The 23,515-nt window shown below is 34.4% G+C and overlaps 1 protein-coding gene across 3 annotated transcripts in view; it reads left to right on the plus strand.

The window, feature by feature from the left end:
* Positions 1–23,515, plus strand: part of FSTL5 (follistatin like 5) — a 781,763-nt gene that overhangs the window by 6,095 nt on the left and 752,153 nt on the right. Inside the window, exon 1 of one of the 3 annotated variants that reach the window (XM_027068355.2) lies at positions 19,251–20,042. The exons of the other annotated variants lie outside the window; for them this stretch is intronic. The gene's annotated coding sequence lies outside the window, so the exon portion shown is untranslated. Of the gene's footprint in view, positions 1–19,250; positions 20,043–23,515 lie in introns of those variants that run through there. 3 annotated transcript variants of the gene reach the window in all.

A 23,515-nucleotide genomic window follows, 5' to 3' on the forward strand; every position in this document is an offset into this window, starting at 1 on the left:
TGTCTTAAAGGTACAATCTCATCTTTTTTATGGCTGTGTAATATTCCTGTGTGTGTGTGTGTGTGTGTGTGTGTGTGTGTGTATGTGTGTGTGTGCGCGCGCGTGCGCGCGCGCATGTGCACATGTGCATGCCACATCTTCCTTATCTATTCATCTGTTGATGGACACAGTTTGCTTCCATATGCTGGCTATTGTAAATAATACTGCAATAAACATAAGGGTGCATATATCTTTTCATACCCAAGAATGGAATTATTGGATCATATGATATTTCTATTTTTCAATTTCTTGAAGAACGTCCAAACTGTTTTTCAAAGTAGCTGTACCAATTACCTTCCCACCAATAGGATATGAGGGTTCTTTTTTCTTTAAAATAATAGTTTTCTCCCGTAAGATAGGGATATATTCGAGGATGAACTTTTAAAATTATGGATAAAAATATAACAAAAAATGCCATCTTAAATATTTTTTATATATGAAATTTATTGTCAAATTGGTTTCCATACAACACCCAGTGCTCATCCCAAAAGGTGCCTTCCTCAATACCCATCATCCCCCCTCCCCTCCCTCCCACCCCCTATCAACCCTCAGTTTGTCCTCAGTTTTTAAGAGTCTCTTATGCTTTGGCTCTCTTCCACTCTAACCTCTTTTTTTTTTTCCTTCCCCTCCCCCATGGGTTTCTGTTGAGTTTCTCAGGATCCACATAAGAGTGAAAACATATGGTATCTGTCTTTCTCTGTATGGCTTATTTCACTTAGCCATCTTAAATATTTTTAAGTGTACAGTTTAATAGTGTTAACTATTTTCACATTGGTGTATGGACAGATCTCTAAAACATTTTCTTTAGAAAACCGAAACCCTAAACCCATTAAACAATAAGTCCCCATTTCCCTGTTATCCACACAACGGTCAACTACCATTATATATTGTGTTTCTACAAGTTTGGCTGCTTTGGATACCTCACATAAATGTCATTGTTTTGATTACTTTAGCTTTGTAAAATGTTTTGGAACAAGGAAATGTGAGGCCTCCAACCTAGTTCTTTTTTTTATTTTTCTTTTCAAGATCATTTGGCTATTCAGTGTCCCTTGAAATTCAGTATAAATTTTAGGATTTTTTTTTTATATTTCTGCAAAAGAAAATTCCATTGTGATATTGATAAGGATTGTATTGAATCCATAGATTTTCTTGGGAAATATAGGCAATTTAACAATATTAAGTGTCTAATTTGTGAACATAAAATATATTTTATTTATTTATATCTCCTTTAATTTCTTTCATCAATGTTTGGTCATTTTCACTGCATGAATCTTTTGCCTCCTTGGTAACATTTATTCCTAAGTATTTTGTTGATTTTGGTGCCATGGCAAATGGATTGTTTTCATAATTTCTTCTCAGATTATTGATTGTTCATGTATAGAAACACAGCTTATTTTTGCATATTGATTTTGTATAATGCAACTTTACTGAATTTATTTATTAGTTCTAAGAATTTGTGTGGTGTGTGTGTGTGTGTGTGTGTGTGTGTGTGTAGGGAATAGATGGTTTTCCACATGTAAGATTTTTTCATTTGCAAATGGAGATATCTTTCCTTTTTTCCTTTCCAGTTTGGATGGAAACTTGTTATTCCTTTTTCTTGACTAATTGTTCTGGATAGAATGCTCAGTACTATGTTAAATAGAAGTGGCAAGAGTGGCATCCTTGCCTTGTTCTTGATTCTTGAGGAAAAACTTTAAGTCTTTCTTTTAATGTTTATTTATTTTTGAGAGAGATGGAGAGACAGAGCATGAACAGGGGAGGGAGGCAGACACAGAATCCAAAGCAGGCTCCAGGCTCTGAGCTGTGAGCACAGAGCTCAGCATGGGGCTTGAACTCACAAACATGAGATCATGACCTGAGCCAAAGTCAGACACTTAACCGACTGAGCCACCCAGGCGCCCCAAAACTTTCAGTCTTTAACCATTGAGTGTGGTGTTACCTAGAACGTTTCATATATGGCCTTTATTACACTGCTGCAGTTTTCTTCTATTCCTAGTTTCAGGAGAGTTTTTTACTACAAAAGGGTATTGAATTTTGTCATATACTTTTTTTCCCCCATGACTTAGGAGGATCAGATGGTTTTTGTCCTTTATTCCATTAATACAGTGTAATACATTAATTGATTTTTGTATGTTAACCCATCCTTGAATTCCAGGAATAGATCCCACTTGATCATGGCGTGTAACCCTTGTAATGCACTATTGATGTATTCTTTCCTATGGCCACTTCTTACCTGAAATACCGCAGCAGACTCCTAGCAGGTTTCCCTGTATGTAGTTATGCTGTCTTAAAGATAAATCTTCATTTAACCATCAGAGAATTCTTTTAAGATATTACCCAAGTTTCCCTCCCCCAAACCTTTCAATGCCTTCTCATCAAAATCAGTACCAAATATAACACATTGTAATGGATCACGAGGCTGTGCATGGCCAGCCCACCTACCTCTCTGAGCTTAATCCAATCCCACCATCCTAGTTTTCCTTAGCATCTTTTGTCCTTGCTATTCCTTCTACATGGAGAATTTCCTCCAGATATTTATAAGACTCTTATTTTCCTCTTTGCTAAGCTTCAAATATTTCTTTCATTGGGAAGGCTACTTTGGACATTCTAACTGAAATATATCATCAACTTCTCTTTATGCTTATATCAACTATTTTTCATAAGTCTAATAAATATAGGATAATATAATAACTATGTATTTTTTAAGAATATGTATTTTTAGATTAAGTTTCTCTCCTACTATAAAATATATTTACTAAAATTAGTACTATCTTTTTTCTTTTGTCATTAGTATCCTCAGTGCCTATTATAGCACCTGACTGAAAGAGATGTTCAAAATATATTTCTGTAAAAGTAAAATCCCTCCTTTATATTCCATATCAAACTATTTCTCTAAAATCCACACATTCCTAATTTTAGCTTCACTTTCATGACAATGTGAGTCAATCTAACTCAGTGAGGTATAACTGTGAATGTAACTTAGAAGTAAATTATTTTTTTTTCATATTTGGAAATAGACTTGAAACATGGTTAAAGTTGAATTGCTCTCCAGTCATCTATCTTTGTCAAAGTGTTTTATAAAAATGCTAAGGTTGGAGCAAATGTAATGAACATTTGTAGGAAAAAATATGAACTTCTGTAATAGATGAGGTGGAGCATGTTGAGAATCCCCAGCTCTGGTTTAATGAGGATTGATTAAATGTTAAAATGATAATGAAACAAGGGAACCGGAACTATGAATTGAACACAAAGATAGGTAATAAGGCAGGTTGTCTGTGGACTGAAACTGAGGAAACAGCTTTGTGAAGTCATCTAAGATTAGTCTGGTACATGTATTGTATAGCTAAGTGAACCTTGTCATTTGCCTAGTAAGTGTATAAAACAGCGTGCTTACTGGGCCTGATTTGAAATAAAAAATATATAAATAACCAAACAAAACATTGAATTATGTGTGCACTGAGTTGTTGCTTAAGTCTCAGGCATCTGATTACTTTAATGCTTTTTCATAAATTTTCTGTACTAGTTTGTCTTGATATTTTATGCTCAATAGTAAACATAGCAAATAGAACATATTAATCTTCAAGACTCATTTTAAAATGTGTTATTTCTTTTACTTCACAGCTTTTAATTCCTTTCTAACATTTCACTGGCTAATGGAACACTTTTATTTATTCAGTATAAAATGTCCTCATAGAACTATTTTCAGTAATTTAAGCAACATTCTGTAAAATAAATAATAATAAAGAACTCTTTTGGCTAAGGCTTTATGAAACAATTTAGTAACATTGTATTGCCATCCATAATTGATATTCACCTTTGAGGATAATTTAAGTATAATTGTTTTCATGTATAATACCTATATTGTATTTGCTCCAAAATTCTATTTTTATAAAAATTACATTAGTTTGATCACTATTTTTAGAGAAAATAACTATAATCTATGTATAATACATAAATCCTACAATAAGCAACATTATTCTATTTGCCACAGGTTTTCTTTTATTACTAGACTATAGATTCTTTAAATATCTCAAATACTATCTGTTGATTATTGCTTTCATTAAGCAAGCTATAGTTCATATCATTCTTTTTTTTCAATATATGAAGTTTATTGTCAAATTGGTTTCCATACAACACCCAGTGCTCATCCCAAAAGGTGCCCTCCTCAATACTCATCACCCACCCCCCATCAACCCCCCCACCCCCCATCAACCCTCAGTTTGTTCTCAGTTTTTAAGAGTCTCTTATGCTTTGGCTCTCTCCCTCTCTAACCTCTTTTTTTTTTTTTTCCTTCCCCTCCTCCATGGGTTTCTGCTACGTTTCTCAGGATCCACATAAGAGTGAAACCATATGGTATCTGTCTTTCTCTGTATGGCTTATTTCACTTAGCAGAACACTCTCCAGTTCCATCCATGTTGCTACCAAGGGCCATATTTCATTCTTTCTCATTGCCACGTAGTACTCCATTGTGTATATAAACCACAATTTCTTTATCCATTCATCAGTTGATGGACATTTAGGCTCTTTCCATAATTTGGCTACTGTTGAGAGTGCTGCTATAAACAACTACAGCTCGGATTGAAGAGGCAGAGGAGAGAATGGGTGAACTAGAAGATAAAATTATGGAAAAAGAAGAAGCTGAGAAAAAGAGAGATAAAAAAAATCCAGGAGTATGAGGGGAAAATTAGAGAACTAAGTGATGCACTAAAGAGAGATAATATATGCATAATTGGTATTCCAGAGGAGGAAGAGAGAGAGAAAGGTGCTGCAGGTGTACTTGAAGAAATAATAGCTGAGAACTTCCTGGATCTGGGGAAGGAAAAAGGCATTGAAATCCAAGAGGCACAGAAAACTCCCTTCAGTCATATCATTCTTTTAACTCTCAAGAAGGAATACTACATTAGGAGAAATTAACGTTTGCCAATTACTCTACTGCTTTTAAGCAAAACCATTAGAAAATTACAATAAATTCAACCAATAAATTACTATTGATTATATGGTTAGTATATCACTCAACTTAAGGTTACTCTTTAATTATTTAAAATGGGCATATAAACAGCCACTATGTAATAGTCATGTTTTGTATATCAGTTTGAAAATTTAGGCATACATTTTCTTAATTTTTTAGAATCTTATAAATTATATTTGTGTTTTAACAAAATAGTGGTAAAGGGGAACTGAATATGTATCCAAGTGAGGCTAACAAGAATTTTGTCAGTGTTTTCCATGTGGGTTTAGTTTAAAAGTTCTATACTTCAGTCTAAGTTTGAAGTATACATACTTGAGTTATCCTGGTTTATATCCTTCTCTCCTACATTTACCAAGGATAAGTATAGATTAAAAATCAATAAAATGTGGGGCACCTGGGTGGCTCGTCGGTTAAGCGTCCGACTTTGGCTCAGGTCATGATCTCACAGTCTGTGGGTTCAAGCCCCGCATCGAGCTCTGTGCTGACAGCTCGGAGCCTGGAGCCTGCTTCCAATTCTGTGTCTCCCTCTCTCTCTCTGCCCTTCTCCTGCTCATGTTCTGTCTCTCTCTGTCGCAAAAATGAATAAAAACATTAAAAAAAAACAAGAATCAATAAAATGCTTTACAGGGAAAGATAAGACATCTCAATGTCAGGAACTTGAAACTTAGGAAACAAACTATATATTGCTTACTTTCATATGATAAATTTTCTGTCCACACTGTTCTTAGAAGCTGACATATAATTCTTTTTATTTCCAAACTACCCAAAGAATGTTAAACTATTTCTTACATAAATATTAGGCATAATTAAAATTCTGGTGATCTTAAGACACTGATTGGTCAGATAAACATCTAATTTTTTTTCATGTTCATTCATTTTTGAAAGAAAGGGAGACAAAACATTAGTGAGGGAGGGGCAGAGAAAGAGGTAGACACAGAACCTGACGCAGGCTCCAGGGTCCACGCTGTCAGCTCAGAGCCCGATGCGGGGTTCAAATTCAATGAACCGTGAGATCATGACCTGAGTCAGGCGCCCTGGTAAAATGAACATTTTAAATACTTACAAAAAAATACAACATTCTTGAAATAAATTACCAAATGATGATGCTAATATTCTTACTGAGAAGGTAAAATTGTATTTTAGCAAGTGTTGAATTCAGTGGGAAAATGTTCAGACTTTTATTCTTTTAGCAGATATTTAATAGGCTTTTCCCACCTGCCAGTTTGTGTCTGGCAGATGAGGATATAGAAATGAGCAACAACAGAAGGGCAAACACCCCTTTAGGGATAGACAACAAACATAAAATAAGTAAATACATGTATCTAGATGGTGTGTTTACTATGAGACAGAAATTCACATTATGTTATGATATCAAATTTATAAATCCTAAGTTTTTTTTATGGATATCAAATTTTTAAATCTAAGGTTCTCTCCCTACCCCCAGGATAATCACTATCTAGTGATTAGAGAGAGGAATTAAAACAAAAAAACAAAGTTTGAATAAAGACAGAATGAGCATCATGATAGACTTCTACAGTGGTTTAAAGGAAGGGTCACAGTTTGCAAATAAAATTTTATGAAAGAAATAACATTCAACATACTCTTGAAAAATAGGTAGATTTTGAAAAGTTAAAAGTGTAATAAATGAAAGCATTGCCAAATATATTAATACAGTCATTTAGTAAATATATACTGAACACTTATGTTATAGGCAGCTCTCTCTGCACACAGAATACACGTATGAACAAGTTGGGTCTTGCACTCAAGGAGCTAACATTCAAGTAGGAGAAGACAATACTGAGGGATGAGGAAATAAATGAATGAATTATCTATTTTCAAATGTTAATACATCCTATGAAGAACAAGTAGTGGTATAATTGTTAAAAGGTGGCAGTATAGAGTATTGGTAGGCAAAAGAAGTCCACTCCATGGAGCTAAATGCTGAGGTCCTAGCCATAGGGAAATCTGGGAGAACAGAATTTGGGAAGAGGGTGCATCAAGTATGGAGTGAACATTCACATGGGTGTGAACATTCACATGTTCAAAGAGTAACAAGATTGCTACAATGATTGAAAGTCAGTGAAGATAAGGGCAGGCCTAGAGTCTGACATCAAAGATGTGAATGCCTAATAGTGGAGGGACCTGTGAACAACGGTTACTAATTTAGATTTTTTAAAATAACAAATGGAATGTAAAATTTTAAGGAAAGAATCAACATAATGTGACATATATTTAAAAAAATAACTGCAGTTAATGTGAGGAAAACATATTTTCAAGGAGGTAAGAAAGTAAGAGATCAGTTTGGCAATCAGATAATAGGAGATGATAGATGATGTATAATATAGATAATTGTAGCTTGGACTAAGGTATGTACCTGTGACAAAATAAACTTACAAAGTTCAGTGATACTTGTGCTGTCCAATTTTAATTGACTTCAATGTAATTTTAAATGAGGAAGTAAGGCAAAGCCAGGAATTTTACGTAATTTAGTAGACAATAGTAACTCTCAAAAGGTTTTTGTTTTTGTTGTTGTTGATGATAGTGGTTCTATTTTATTTCTTCTTCAATACAATAACTCTTGATCTTTCAAAGAAAGGTATCATATGAAGCTTTATTATTACCTTGTTGAAATTAAATTCCTTGAAGTTTGTACAATTCTTTAAGCACTCCAATGGGCAACTGCTATTTTCCCTGACTTGTTCTTAGTTTATACATGATTTTCACTTTTTCTGGTCATCTCTTTTATTATATTTATGATAACTATTGCCTTTTTACTTGAGTTACATGCCTATTATTTTATCCTTCCCCTTCTAGCCCACCCAATGTGCACACTGTCACTCCCCTTCTAAAGGTTATCATTTAGGAATTTGGAAACTCTCAAATTATTGGACTTATAGAATTAAGTATATTAAATTTTGATTCTATACTATGAGCCAGGTATGGGCTAAGATTAGAAATCCCATAATGAACTCTTTCATGGAGGTTCATGTAGGAAAGAGGATGCATGCTTAAATATGCAATTATATGTAATGTAATAAAGTGATAATTTTGAGGAAATTAAAGATTTAGTTAACCATGATGTTGGCATGTCTGATTAAGACTGCAAAGAGGAAGAAAGGACTACAAAGGGTGGAATTAGGAATTCTTCCTGAAGAAAGTGACATCTAAATTGGGATTAAAAGAACTCAAAAGTTAAGCAATCGGACTCTGAGCTTTAACTCTGATGAATGGAGATGTTGTTCAATAAGCAAAGGATCATAAGAAGAGATTTCAGTGAGATAGATAAATTCAATATGGGACATGTGTTTCAGATACCTGTGAATTATTTTTATTGCAATTTTATTGGGAAGTGCCATTTGACTCTGAGCCCTGAATCAGGGCAGCAAAATGTAGAGGGTTGTGGAAGGAGTGGAAGAGAATTTCCAGACAACATGTAGAGTAATAATTGACAAGAGTAGGATTTGATTCCTGAGAAACATTTCAGAATGGCACAGGAGGAGGAATCAAAAGGACAAAAGGAGGGGAGAGGGAGGGAGGCAGTGAGGGAGAGAAGGCAAGAGGAAGGATACAACTTGAGAAGGAAAGCAAAGAAAAAGAGGCAAAACTGAAAATTATCAGGCAATTTCTTCAAAACAACAGGGTGTAGTGTCACAGAAGCCAAATAAAGAATGTCTTCCAATGCAGGCATGGTCAACAGTGTTAAATGGTTCTGAGAGTTCAGGACAGGAAAAGTATCTTTGAAATTTGTTGAAAAGTGGATTATTTTGATCCTGATCAGAGCAATTTCCAAAGACTATGGGGAGAACACACAGTAAAGATGGAAGTATTTGGAGAATTAAGTGGAAGAGGAGAGAGCATAGATAATAATTTGATACAACTTTTAAAAATTGTTTAAAATGTTTATTATTGAGAGACAGAGCATTGGCATGGGAGGGGCAGAGAGAGAAGGAGACACAGAATCTGAAGCTGGCTCCAGGCTCCATCTGTCAGCCCAGAGCCTGAAGCAGGGCTTGAACTCACAAAATGTGAGATCATGACCCAAGCTGAAGTCAGACGCCCAACCGACTGAGCCACCCAGGCACCCCTGGATACAATTTTTAAAAAGTAACTCTTCTTGTCTCATTTGATTCCCTTTCATGACCCTTATGCACCCCATGCTTTTCTAGACTTGATTATTTTATAAGCCATAAAACAAAACAACAAGCTCCAATTTTTGTGTCCACCCCCCGCCCGTTTTGTTTTGTTTTGTTTTGTTTTTTGCACTTTCCTTCTCTTCCTGGAATAAATACCTTTTCCTCACCTGTGAAGGAATTCTCTGTTTCTCCAAATATAAGTGGTTTCCCCCTAACTATTTTTATCACACCTCAGAAAAACAGTTTTGAAATACTAAGGGTTGTGGAGATATACTATGGTGATAAAGTGGAAAGATTTTCTGCATTATACTTAGATTAATTCTGGTGTGTTTCACTAATTTAATCTTCAACAATGGACAAATGACTTTACTTCTCTGCAGTCAGTGGTAAATCAGTGATTATAATAATAAACTCAGAGCGTTATAGTGAGTCATAAAAGAAATAACAAATTTGAAGGTCCTAGCAGTGTTTGAAACCAAGTATTTTTTCATTTAATGCTAGTTTTCTTCCCCATAAATTTTCTTAGTATTCTAGATGAAATTTTTTAGACATATATGAAGTAGTTAGTTTCATTGTAACAATTTAGGACTAGTATGAGTCTGGGAAGGAAATAGGGGGACTGGACAAAACTAGACAAGCTCACTAGCTTCAAAAAGCAAGGGCGCTTAAATGCTGTAATTGAGCCATTTGGTCAAGTCACAGTAGTCAAAGGAACAAGTAATTCACCATCAATTCTAGGTATAGGATAATATTCATTTTACTAGCTGTTGCTTAGTTAGGTGGGTGGAATATTGATATAGAGAACATAGGCAAGCAATACTTTGAAATCTATAGATCAGTCATTTTATATCTGGGAACAATGTCCCTGGGAAGTGCCAACCAATCCTTCTGAATGAGTTTTAAAGGCAGAACTTTGATCCCCAGTAGAAATACCTATAAGGCTTACACTGGACTGGGATTATTCTAGGCACATTACCCTATTTTAATACTTGGTACACCATAATGCAATGGCTTGGATGGGCATTGCATATTATTTTTTGTATCTCTAACTCCCAGCATATTTGTTTCAGAGTAGAAAACAGATTTCTGTTTGTTGAATGGGTAATTGAAGAGATACTTGGAAATTACCACCAAAGAAGAGGCTTGGTTCTTATTTTGGACAAAAATGGGTAGGTGGAAATTAAATCCTAACTGAAAGATAGTGAGCCATTATGCAGTGTAGAATAGAAGCCAAATAATTAGCTCTAGAATAATGCATCTAGGTCAGAATGATAGAAACTTAGTTCAGGTCAATACAGGGTTACTTTATTTTACTAACCCAATCTAACCTTATTTTAGGATGGATAGTAAGAGGATGAGATTTGTTTTATTTGATTCCAGATAAATATGAAACCTAGGGCATAGATAAGCCTATGTACCTCAAGAGATCAGTTACATTATTCATATAGGAACCTAGAGAGGTCAGTTCATGTGTAACTAAGATGTTGTGAGGGATTGATGCATATATAACTATTTTAAAATCAATCAACTCAACTACTGTTATTTACCAATTAGTTTAAGCTATTTATGTGTTATAACAGACAAACAAGCCTCAAATATCAGAAGCCTAAGACACACTTTAAATTTCAGTAGCCTAAAATAACCAAGGTTTATTTCTTGCTCATGTTTCAAGCCCATCATGGTTCAGTGTATATTAATCAGCGTTCTCCAGAGAAACAGAACCAATAGAATTTAGATAAATAGGTAAATAGATAGATTGATAAATAGATGGATGATTGATAGATGATAGATATGTAGATAGATAGATAGATAGATAGATAGATAGATAGATAGATAATTTATTTATTATAGGAACTGGATCACACAACTATGGAGACCAAGAAGTCTCATGACCTGTTGTCTGCAAGTTAGAGAATAAGGAAAGCCATTGGCATAATTTACTTTGAGTACAAAAGTTTGAGAATTGGGATGTTGTAGAGAGGACAATGGTGTAAGTCCTGATCTGAGTTCCAAAGCGGCATGGGCCGAAGGCAGAAGGTGGATATCCCAGCTCAAGCAGAGTGAGTTTGCCCTTCCTCCTTCATTTTGTTCTATTGATGCCATCGGTGGATTGGATGATGCCCAAGCACATTGGTAAGGGAGATCTTTGCTGAGGCTACCAGTTCAAATGCTAATCTCTTCTGGAAACACCCTCACAGACACACCCAGATGTAATATTTCACCAGCTACCTGGGCATCTTTAACCCAGTCAAGGTGACACAAAACTAACCATCACAGTCAGCACAGGCTTCTCGGTTCATGGTTGTCCCTGGGGAATCCAGGCTAACTGAGCAGCCACTTATCTCAAATGTTGTCAATTTCTTTGACAGAGAAAAAGGCGCTCTGCGGGATTTTGCTAAATTCTCGGCCCAGAAGTGACATGTGTCACTTTTACTCATAATCCTTCCTACAGAAGTGGGCACGTGGTTCCATTCAACCATTGGAGACCACAAAATGTGATTCAAACACATTCACAGGAGGGAAGTTGGCTTTATGAAGTGAGCAGCGTTAATGAATACACAAGAAGTATATTGTAAAATCCTGATCTGTTAGGTAGACTTGTTTTCGAGGTTCTTTTGTGACGGTGTTTGCTGTTTGAATTCAAATAATTTCTATATAATATTAATAAATAGCAGAAACACATCAGTGGAGTGAAACTTCAATAAAAGTAACGTGTATACATCTCTGTTTGGTCCTCAGCATATTTTTTTTTTCCCAGACAGTGCTAGTACCATTCTTGGGAACAAACTGAGACAGCTGCTTTGACCCATATGCTCTGGAAGGATCTTATATACAAGAAAGTCTAAAAAGAACAAAAAAATCAGTAGTAATTGCTCACTTCACCAAACTCTACTTCTCTTTCAGGATTTATCACTGTTTACTTGTGGCTTTTGACTCATGTTTACCTGTGAAATTTTATATATGCTTCTTAATATTTTTATTTCTATCTTAATTATGTATTTTAATTTTAATTATGACATTATTAATTTTTATATTATTTATTTATTTTTTAAATATAATTTATTGTCAGTTGGCTAACATACAGTGTGTAAAGTGTGCTCTGTTTTTTGGGGTAGATTTTTGTGGTTCATTGCTTATTTTATGTATTATTTAATACATATGTATTTATATTATAATTTTTTTAATGTTTATTTAATTTTGAGAGAGAAAGAGAGACAAAGCACAAGCAGGGATGGGGTCAGAGAGAGAGGGAGACACAGAATCTGAAACAGGCTCCAGGCTCTGGGCTGTCAGTGCAGAGGTGGATGCAGGGCTCGAACCCACCAACTCTGAGATCATAATCTGAGCCGAAGTTGGATGCTCAACTGACTAAGTCACCCAGGCGCCCCAATAATGTATTTGTATTATATACTAAATACATATACACACACACAGATGCTAGACCTTAAGATCTAGATCCTTTTCCATCCTTTCTCACTGTACCTAATGTGTAGGAAGTAGCTGTTTGGGCAAATTACTTGTCCATCTGGCCAAATAAACATATCATCTCCACTAACTACATATTATAATCTTTTTGAACTGGAGACTTAACAGCCATATTCTCAATATCCTTTTATGTTCTGCTCTCAAAGAACAATATAAAATATGTTGCTATGTGTGCTCCTTTTGAAATTTGAAAAGATAATTATTATGACACTCTTAAAATATTCAGAAGTGTAAATAAAATACTAAAGGAAGCTAATCCAGTGACATACAGATTCTAAGAGACAAAATAAATTTTGAAAATATTGAAATGCAAATAGTTTTTACAAAAGTTTTATAAGTCTAACTCCCATACCATATTAGTTTTCATGTATTTGCACAACACTTTAAATCCAACAATAAACATTAAAGATTTCCATCATAAATTCTTAATCAGCATGCATTTAAATCATTATTTTGATACACAGAACTCTAGGGTTCACGCTGCTGTATAATCATTGTCATATGTAATACTAACATTGGCCAATAGATGCCCTAAGAGATCTCTTAAACACAGGAACTCTAAGAATTAAAATCATGTTTTTGAGAATCAGTAAGTCTTACGCTTTATTTTCATAGTTCAATTTTCATTACACTTGTAAAATGGTACAGTATTTTTAGATCCTCAAGTCTTAAGATTAGCAAATTCCAAATTACCTGCCCCAAACACTGATTATTAAAATAATAAAGGAAAGAAAAGGAGACTTTTCCAGAATTGCTTTTAAAACTACAGTGAAGGCAGTGATATATCTGATCCACTTAGATTAATGATTTCTAATTTCAATAAATGCACCCCTCACTATAGGGTGTAACTATAACTCTCAGGTTAATTTAATCATAGAAGATTAGGTTGAGTTGTAAAGCATTTGCTCAAATGAATTAATGGATACATTTGGATTTTTCAGATTTTACTACAATTTCTATTATTTTCTATAACACAGCTATTAGCAGAGTGTGCATTGAATCTATTAATGAAAGGTATTTTAATTATAGTTCTCTACATCCACTTTTAACATTTAAGTTTATGAAGATTACCAAGATTATTATATAAATCTGGAAAAATAGAACTATATTATTTTCTCTCCATCTTTAGTTTATAAAAAATTACTCCAAAATTTTTTTTCCTACTAAGCCAATGACTAAATTATTTTCTTCTAGGCTTATGTTCGTATCTGCCATTTTCTTCTTCTTCTTCTTGTTTTTTAATGTTTATTTATTTTTGAGACAGGGAGAGACAGATCATGAGCAGGGAAGGGGCAGAGAGAGAGGGAGACACAGAATCTGAAACAGGTTCCAGGCTCTAAGCTTTCAGCACAGAGCCCAACATGGGGCTCGAACTCACAAACCATAAGATCATGACCTGAGCCAAAGTCAGACACTTAACCAACTGAGCCACTCACCTGCCCCAATATCTTCCATCTTAATGAAACTATCCCAAATTGTATAGACATATGGCAATATAAAAACAATATTTAATTTATTCAATTACATTTATTATAAAAGTATTTTCTTAATTCTTCATTTTGTTTGGTACTCGCTTTTATAGAACAACACATTTTGATGCCAACCCTGTGAGCCTGAGAATTCTATGCATGGACATATGGGTAGATGATGGTTCTTATAGAAAAGTTATTCCCGTTGTTTTCAGACTAGCGCAGAAAAAGTAAATAGTCTTTACCAAGCCAAACAAGAAAGGCAAAATATAGCTCTGGGGGAAATTCATAGTGGTATCATTTGGAAGTCAGAGAGAGTATGTCTCAAAAGAGCTATTAGATAAGGAATATAAAAGTACTGTACATGAAAACTGGAAAACTAGAGTAGGTAACACAAACATGAGTCTGGTAAATCCGTCTATTAAGGTTCATTTCCCTTGATATGTTTATATAAAGAGGCAGCTTTACTTTTTCCCTCCAATTTAGAAGATAAAATTTATCAAGTTAAGGATCCATGTTTATCATAAGAAAAATAATAGCTTCACAGGTCTTTCCACACTTTCCATAGTACATACCATTCATTGTACTCTACAGTGATCCTTTGAGTGGCCCATTGGTACTTAATCCTGAATTCAAATTCAGGATTTTATTTGACCCACATTATTGATGATAATTGTAGATGATAATAAACTCCAGATTACTGATGATAATGAACAAATCTGTTGCTTAAAATCTAACCTAGATTGATGTTAAATGCTGTAGATTTTAGCTTTCTAGTGAGGCAATATTTCTTGAAACATGTTCTAGTCTTTCTCTATTTAATATGACCTCGATACAGATTAACATCAACTAGTTTTTTGAACCAATAACTTCCATTCATATTATACATTTGCTGAAGTTCTTGTGGAATTTGAAAAACCCATTTACATAGTGGGAATTAAAGAGTTCATACATGCATTGATCTGAGAATTTAAGGGATAAAGAATTCTATCCCAGGTTTTAGCATGGTATTTCTGAAAAGCAATCTCTAATCTTTTATGAAATGTACCATTTTGATGGTAGGTTCATGATTAAAAATTACAGAAATAGTCTTAGTGTGTCTCCCTGTGTATTAAATACTAATATGAAAAGAACTAACTTTTTTATTATTCATCATATATGTAACAATCTCTTATGTGAAACAAATACAATGCCTGAGCTCGAATAGACAAGGTAGACACAAAATAAACATAATATGAATTTGCAACATATATTGAAAATATTAAAATTAAGCTAACATAATCACATGAAAGCTATGTAGTTGATTGCAAATACCACTTAAGTTAAAAACGCTCTTGCACGTGTGCTTAATTCAATACTGTTCTTCAGTCTGTAGCTTTATATATTAGAATTGAAGTTTTAGTTCTTATATCTTAAACCTTATTCACATATTTTAAAGAAAACATATTTTCCTCTTCAGTGCATTCTCCCCTCACCCCCCACCTGCATACACATAAAATTGGTACAAGGTTGAAATGCTGCAGTAGCTAAGAAATTTAAATATAAACATATCGTATCAACACTTCATTCAATAATACAATACTGTATTTAAATATCCTATAGCACAACAGACAGATCACTAATAAATTTTTATTAATAGAATGTTAACATAAAGGATATGTAGAGAGAGAGAAAGGTCTTAAGAGAGTAAAGCATAGAAAGGAGGAAGGGAAGGAAGTAATGGAAGTAGGAAGAAAAACAACAATAGAAGTCAGGGAAGAAAAATATATTTTCAAGTGTCAAATATCCAAATAATGTTGTAAATCATTGCATACCTGGCACTTGTAATTGCTGTTAAAAAGCCCAAAACCAAGAGCATAAAATAAATTTCAGGAATTATTTTATCATAAGAACTAATTGTTGAATGCAGATTTCATGCTATAAAACTATGTGCATATAATGTATTAAGTGAAAGCACAATCATGGAAGCTCACATTGCAAGGAAGTTAAAATCTCTAAGAAAGATACATTTTGTGATTATGTTGTAATTTTCTTGCTCTTTTTAATTAAGGAAGTGCTTGGTCATTGTGGCTCTGATTTTTTTTTAAACCGGATTTGCTTTATTATTTTGATTCTCCAAAATTAAGAATGAAAATTACCCAGCAAAAAGTAGTAAATCTTGGCTTTTCAAAATAAGCATGTTCTTAATTCACAGGAAAGCTTCTCATAATAGATTAAAAAATAAAAATTAAGAAAGCATACATTGTTATTATCTTTAGAATATTTATAATTCTAATATGCTACAAATACATTGGAATAATTATAATTTGAAAAGGAGCTTCTAAAATTTGATGACACTACAGGAGTCCAAACATAGAGAACCAAAAAGCAATATGATTAAAAGGTAATTCTTTTGTACAAGTATAAATACACATGCACAAAGCAACAACACAATGAGCTTCATAATTTCTGTGTATTACATTTTAATATGTTCATGTAAATTACCTACATTAAAATCCTTAAGTACATGTTGGTCATTCAGCTTTAAAGATGTTTTCCTTGTTCATATTTACTTAATATTTTAGTCATCTTTCCCATGACAATTTATAACTAAAACTCCGTCTAATGACTTTTTGCATGCATTAGATTTTATTGTTGCTTTACAACTATTTTAAACATCCTGAACAGTAATTACTTGTATGACTATATGTGAGGATATTATAATATTGTTTATATAAAAATAAATGACTACTTTATCAGACCCACTCAATCCTCTCTTAATTTCATCTTGGGTAGGTAAAATGTAGTTTTTTTGACCTCTCTTACTTAGCCTCATCTTTTGTTCTAGTCACTCATCTTTTTTGCACGCCTCCCAAACTAATTACCCTAAGGTACCATTTTCACAGTCTTAGTAACCAGATGCCAATTTATCCCACCTGAGGGGAGGGCTCTTAAGATCTTGAATTCTATCACAATATCATTATAATATAGTAATTCATGAAGTTTTAAAATTATACTGTAGAGTCATAGAATGACAGATATGTAAGGAACTTTAGAGACAATTTAGTGCAATAAAATCCTCAAATTTTACAAATGACCAGTATGATGAAAGAGTTTAAATATCTTGATCTTGGTCATACAGCTAATTTAAGTCGGAAAAAAACTTAGAATCTCTGAGGAGGGTTCAGTCCTCCCAGTACTTTTCTGTATGCATGCCTCTTTGTGCATGCGTACCAAAATAGTTTCATTTCTTCTCTTCTCTTCTCTTTCTTTCTTTCTCTCTCTCTCTCTCTCTCTCTCTCTCTCTCTCTCTCTCTCTCCCACTCCCCACAATGAGAAAATGCTTTCTCCCTCCCCCTTGTTTGAAACATTTGAAGCAATTATCCCCTTAGGCTGTTGAATAATATTATGCCTGCGTTAATGTAATTCATAGCCCCAAACAATATGACGACTGAAGTGAACTGAAAAATAATGTCTATTAAACAGCATATGACACAGTTTGGTGGAATTTTGTAAGGATTTTTAATAATGCACTCTACATATTTTCACAGTGGACTTTTTAAGTTTTCTCTGCCATTTTGGCATGTTGGCATGAAGCAGACCAAAATATGCCATGTGACATTTCTAAAATAACATGTGTGCTTTGATCAGCCTAAGTACAGGATATTCAGTTGGCTTCATTGTACTTGTAATATAGAGTACCCATCTGCCCCCAAATGTCATCCTTTAGGCCTTACCATGGTATCTGAAACCATTATAAAATCACTTTGGTAACTGAAACACTATTAGAATGTGTGTGTGTGTGTGTGTGTGTGTGTGTGTGTGCGCGCGCGCGCGCGCGCACGCACGCATGTAATGAGCAGTGCAAAAAGGCATTGCACTAGTTATTTATATACTTACATAAAATCAATAGATGTCAGAGGAAAATAAAACAATGCAGATTACCTGGGATGGTCTAGATATGTTGCGGGATATTCCAAGGGAATTGGATATTTAGGAAAGGAATAGACAAATTCTTTAATAAAGCTGGAAAGGAAAGTTTATTCAAAAGCAGAAAAAAGAAAGTTCCCTCCGAAGAAAAATTATCATTTTTTCCCCTCAATCTTGCTAACTAACTTTCAGGAAAGGATTTGGGTATATCTGCCCACAAAATAAATGTGTTTCCTCAAATAATTTCTTAAATTTTGCAGAAAATCAAATTTATTATGTTTCTTGTTAGGAAAATAAACAAGTATACTCATTTCATCAGATTCCCTACAAACATTCCTGAGCGGGTCCAGTGCAGAATAATATTACACTCCAGGAATATCAGGATTTATGCATTTTTATGGAAAACAATGTATTGCATGCTAAGAAATTTCTTGAATAAATGACTTTGTTTATGAAAATATTTAGTTGCCCATTTCTTTGTACAAGTAAGTCCTGCTGGCTGTAGGTGGGACATGTGGACAGTATGTGAATAATGATCTTTCTAGGAGATTGATTGCTCCAGTTCACTAAAAGTATTTGTTTACAAGTTTAAGCAGTCAGAAATCTGGCATGGCAGCCCTTTCTCTTGCTGTCAAGGCCCTCAGAGCCTCACTGGAACAAGAAACATCACATATAGTGAGAGAATTGCTAAAGGCTATGAAATGCTTCCAGCATACCCCATCTTTCGGAGAACAATTGATATATTAGACATAATAAATATTACATAACCTTCAGTATTTTGGCAGTGGAAGTTGAAGCTGAGAACTTTCACTTTTTTCATTATTAATTTTTTTTTAACCCTGGAATTTCCAACTTCACATAGCTTGACGATGTATTCAAATCATAAGAACGAAGAGGGAAGATTCTGTGGATTCTATAAGAAAACATGAATTCTGATATATGCTATGCATCATTCACATAAAAAATAAGAAAAGATTCTGTTTACGAATGATGATAAGCATCGCCAGCTTTCACATTTTCTCCCAGTGCTCAGTGCAATTTTTTTCTCCTAAACAAGTTTCTGCTGCAGCGACTCCCTCTAGCAGCTCCCTGAACCGAGGAAAGGGAACAGAACACCAGACACATCCTTTCCAGTAAACAAATGGTAGGGAGCAGGAGGAAAGTTTGGCTAGGAAGATCAAAAGGAGCGGGGATATTATTTGGAGTGGTTGGATGGATTCATTCTATTCCCTAGTCCCTTCTCCACCCGCCTCCCCAGCCTCTCCTCTCAGTGCTCCACTGCCCCCACCCTCCGCCCCTTCTTCCTGCCAGAGCTGTGCCAGCAGCGATCTTTAGAGCGCACAGAAACGGCAGTCCCAGCGAAGGCAAAAGCTCATGCCACGCCAAAAGCATTTAGTTTCTTCAGGACCGGTGGTGAATGGATTGTGAAGTCCAATGAAGTCCACGTTGGTCATAAGCCTGGATTTTGTCGCCTCCATTGCCTCAGCTGACCCTACCAGAAGCCCAGTCAAAGGGGCGGCCCCGCACCTCTCAGGGAGTTGATATGCAAAATAGTTACGTCAGATGATGGGGGCGGGGCGCGCCCGGCTTGAGTGGCAGCAGCTTTTGCTGTGGGAGGAGGCGCGAGAATCAGCCTGGTTCAGTGACTGAGACAAACTGGAGGTGAGAGGAGCTGGTGCTGTCCACTGGGCTGTCGGTGCTGAACCTGGGACGCGAGCGGACGGGGTGCTTCAGCACCTCGAGGCAACGCCCTCTTGCACTCTCTGTGCCCTGCGGGACCCGCTTCACCAGCAGGACCATATCAACTTGACAAAGGAGTGTGGTATCGGACGTGGGAGAGAGTCCTCTGTTTGCCACCTGGGCGCCCATTCAAGCGTGACTTTGGAGATTTCTATAGTTTTAGACCAAACTATTTTCCTCTTTTCCCAGCTAAAACAATCTTTTAGGTTTTTTTTTTAACTATTATTATTACTGTGATTTATATACCTACACCATTTAAGAATCTTTCTGGGAGACTTTTTTGACTCTTAAAATAAGGTAAGATAAAGAATATGTTATAAATTATTACAAAGGGGGGAGGAATGCAGAGTGCCATACAAAAATTTAAAAGCAAGTTACGATTTTTCTAATCTGAAACAGGACTTTTGGCAATGATTGCAACAATTATCTTAATAATTGCTATTATTATTTTTATTACAAACACATCTATTGGTGATTAAGCACTGAATTCTACAGGGGAAGTTGAGGGTTTGGGTTTTGTTGCGAAGTTAATGTCATCAGGTTACATTCTGCTTTATAAATATAAATATTTGTAGAGCAACACTTCCAGCATGGCTCAAGAAACAAGAACCATTCAATGCAAGCCCCAAATATGTTAGTAAATTGCAGTAAATACATCAACCAACAAGTTGTTTAAAGCAAATGCAATCTTGAAGAAATATTTGAGTGAACTAATCTCTGATTAATCAATATTACCTCTGGTATCTACAGCATAGACTGCAAAGTACAGAGCTCTCTTAACATTTTTGGAGGGGAGGTGGTAAGGATAAGAGCATTCATATCCTGCTGGGTTCATTTAGATGTGTTGTTATGCAGTAGATCCAAATAAAACTTGTGAAACTCAGTCTCTGAGAATTCTGCACCCCAAGGTCATGTGTATTTCCAAGTTGGGGCTGTTTGCCCTGCTATTGAATAGTAAATGTCATCCCCTCCCCACCCCCTCAGGTTAGAGGTGGATGTAAATGGGAAGCTCTGATTTAATAATACAGTATTAGCTTGTATTATAGTCGCTGCTGCTGTTGGTAATTGAGTGGAACTGGGAAGCGTGGGCTGAGAAAATGTCTCGCTATTTCAGAAATGTTTAACCTCTTGCATGTTTAACAGAGAGCTTTTCTCTACTTAGGAGATTTTCTTTTGAAGCTGTGTTCCTTTTGTCAATTGGTAGTGTGTTTTGAGTGGGTATGAAGAAAGAATTCAGTACAGAAAACCACTGAACAGTACTTTTTATAGTGAACAATATTTAAATGATAGAAGTTAACTCGTGCTCTGTGTATTTGTTATCACTATTCATGGCTTTATATGTAAGGCATATTGTTTATCTGATAAGTAGAATTATGATTTTTCATTTATCTGTTTTAGTGACATTTGATTAAGGATAAATGATGGCTGGAAAAACAGAGAGGGGAGGGTTTACATTCCAGGGAAAGATTGCAACTAGACATCCTATCTTAATAGGAATGTGTAAAATATAAGCTGTTTCAGACTTACTAAGTATCATTCAACTGACCAGGGCTATGTTTTTCAGCAAATAAAGAGTATACTAAGTTAACTTTATATATTTGTATATTTTTAATTACGGTAAACATTTCTTTTCTAGTGGCATTACACTTACCAGTATGAACTTTAGCTTTAAAGTTAATTATTTAAAATAATTTTTCTGCATAGAGATTTTTCATTTTATTTACAGCACACTACATCAGAGTGATTGTTGCAAGAAATGGATATTATTGCAAACACTAGAGGTTAAATATAAATCCCCTTAAGTTGTTCTCATGTTTTTCCCCAAGAAGATTGTTCTTTGTAGGATTCCTGTCAGTCATGTGATCTTACATTAAATATTGATACAAAATTTTTTAAAGACTAAGCAGGTAGAGAAGCAAAGGAGGGAATATATGAAATACTGGGCCATGAAGCTCCCACTAAACAGCCTCCTTTAAATTAATATGAAATAATTTTTTTCTTCTATACATTTTAAAATTTTCTTTTTAAAACTAGTTATATGGGTATACATGCTCAAAGTATGGAATTTCAAACAGAATTATGGCTTCTTTTAATTTCAGTTTCCTTTTCTTTGTCATATGGAAACAACAATATATATTGTAATTTTATAACTTACTTGAAAGGCAATAACAGAAATAAACACTATGTTCACCTAAATGTATTTTAGTATCTCATTGACTTCTTTTTGCATAGTTTTCCAAGATGTATGGCTTCCTTTGAGTATAAACAGTTCTCTTGAACTACCAGTATCTGAAATTCTTTCAGGTGAAGTCACAGTGAGATGGTTAAATACTAAAATCAAAATATGCTATCGGAAATTGTGAAACTAAGGAGGCAGATTCGATGAGATTGCAAATTTAAAATATTAAATACATTTTTCCTGATTTTTTTAAACCTATTTAGCTTTTATATATTAGTTCTGAAGTAAGGTAAAATTAGGTGACCACAATAAACCCAAACTTAGCATATAGGGTATACTATTTGGATGTAGAATACGTTTCTTACTGTGAACAAATAAAATTGCCAAATTGGAAGATACCTATTAAAGACAGTCAAATGTGGTGTCCCTTCATAAATTTTTTGCTTCACAAAGAAAATGACCATATTTTGGAGTTATAACTTGTCCATGTGAAATTCAAAGGAATATTCAATACCACAGTAGATAGCCTTCTAAAAAATGAATTCATTTCATTGCATAAGTACTACAAGTATATACAGAACTTTTTACTTCAAGATGATAAAGTTTACAAAGTGTATAGAAAGATTATTGAAATAATTAATTATATGTCACATGACATACTCTAGTTGCCTTAATTGCTTCTCAGTTTCTTAAAGCACATTGATCTAGTAAAAAATTTAAAAATGATATTGCTAGACAGATTTTTTTCTTACAGATAAGATGAAATAAGTATGCATGTTTGGTTATATTTAAGGCCAAGATGAAACGATTTGGGTTTTCTGTTATCAAGGCTATATATTGCTTTCTTTTTTAAAATCTATTTACTAACGTGTACAATGGAGAATTAAAGAAAGTAATAATAAACCTGAAATACACTAAAAAGTTTTAGGAAATTGAATTTTTAAAAGTAACTTTTAAAATTATATTTAAAAGATTATGGAAGTAATAGTTTATTGAGAATTGTCTTTGAATAATGACAATTTTTCATGTCTAATGCTTGTTTATCGATGAGACCAAAACACCTTCAATAATATGTTTCTATTAGTTCTGCTCCAAATCTCCAAATCTGCTTCTGGCATTTTTATTACTTAATGTATTATAAAGTTCTAAAGATTCTTTGGAACTAATAGGTCAGAAAAAATACTTCCTATTGTTAACATTATTGCAACAGCCATGTGACCAATTATCTTTTACCAAACAGACTTAATCATCTTCTGCTTCAACACCTCCAGTGTCTTTTGGGCATAGACTAGTTAAGGTGAGCTGTAGGGTCCCTTGTGGAAAATCCTAATTTTCCCATTAAATTGGTCATCACACCATGCAACAGAACAATTGGTCCCTTTGTGCTTTAATCACCCTGGCATTGAGGAAGTTAATATTATTATAGTAAATGAGATAGTGTTTTTGATAAGTTCAGAATTTCACTGAGTCTTAGTATGGGTTTTTTAAAGAGAAGGAGTTAAACAATAGTATAAGTGCATGATATAATGAGTGTATATGTGTGTACATTGTGTGTGTGTGTGTGTATACATATATATTTCTTAGTAAATTA

The sequence above is a fragment of the Acinonyx jubatus genome, chromosome B1 (genome assembly GCF_027475565.1).
Source record: "Acinonyx jubatus isolate Ajub_Pintada_27869175 chromosome B1, VMU_Ajub_asm_v1.0, whole genome shotgun sequence".
NCBI lineage: Eukaryota > Metazoa > Chordata > Mammalia > Carnivora > Felidae > Acinonyx > Acinonyx jubatus.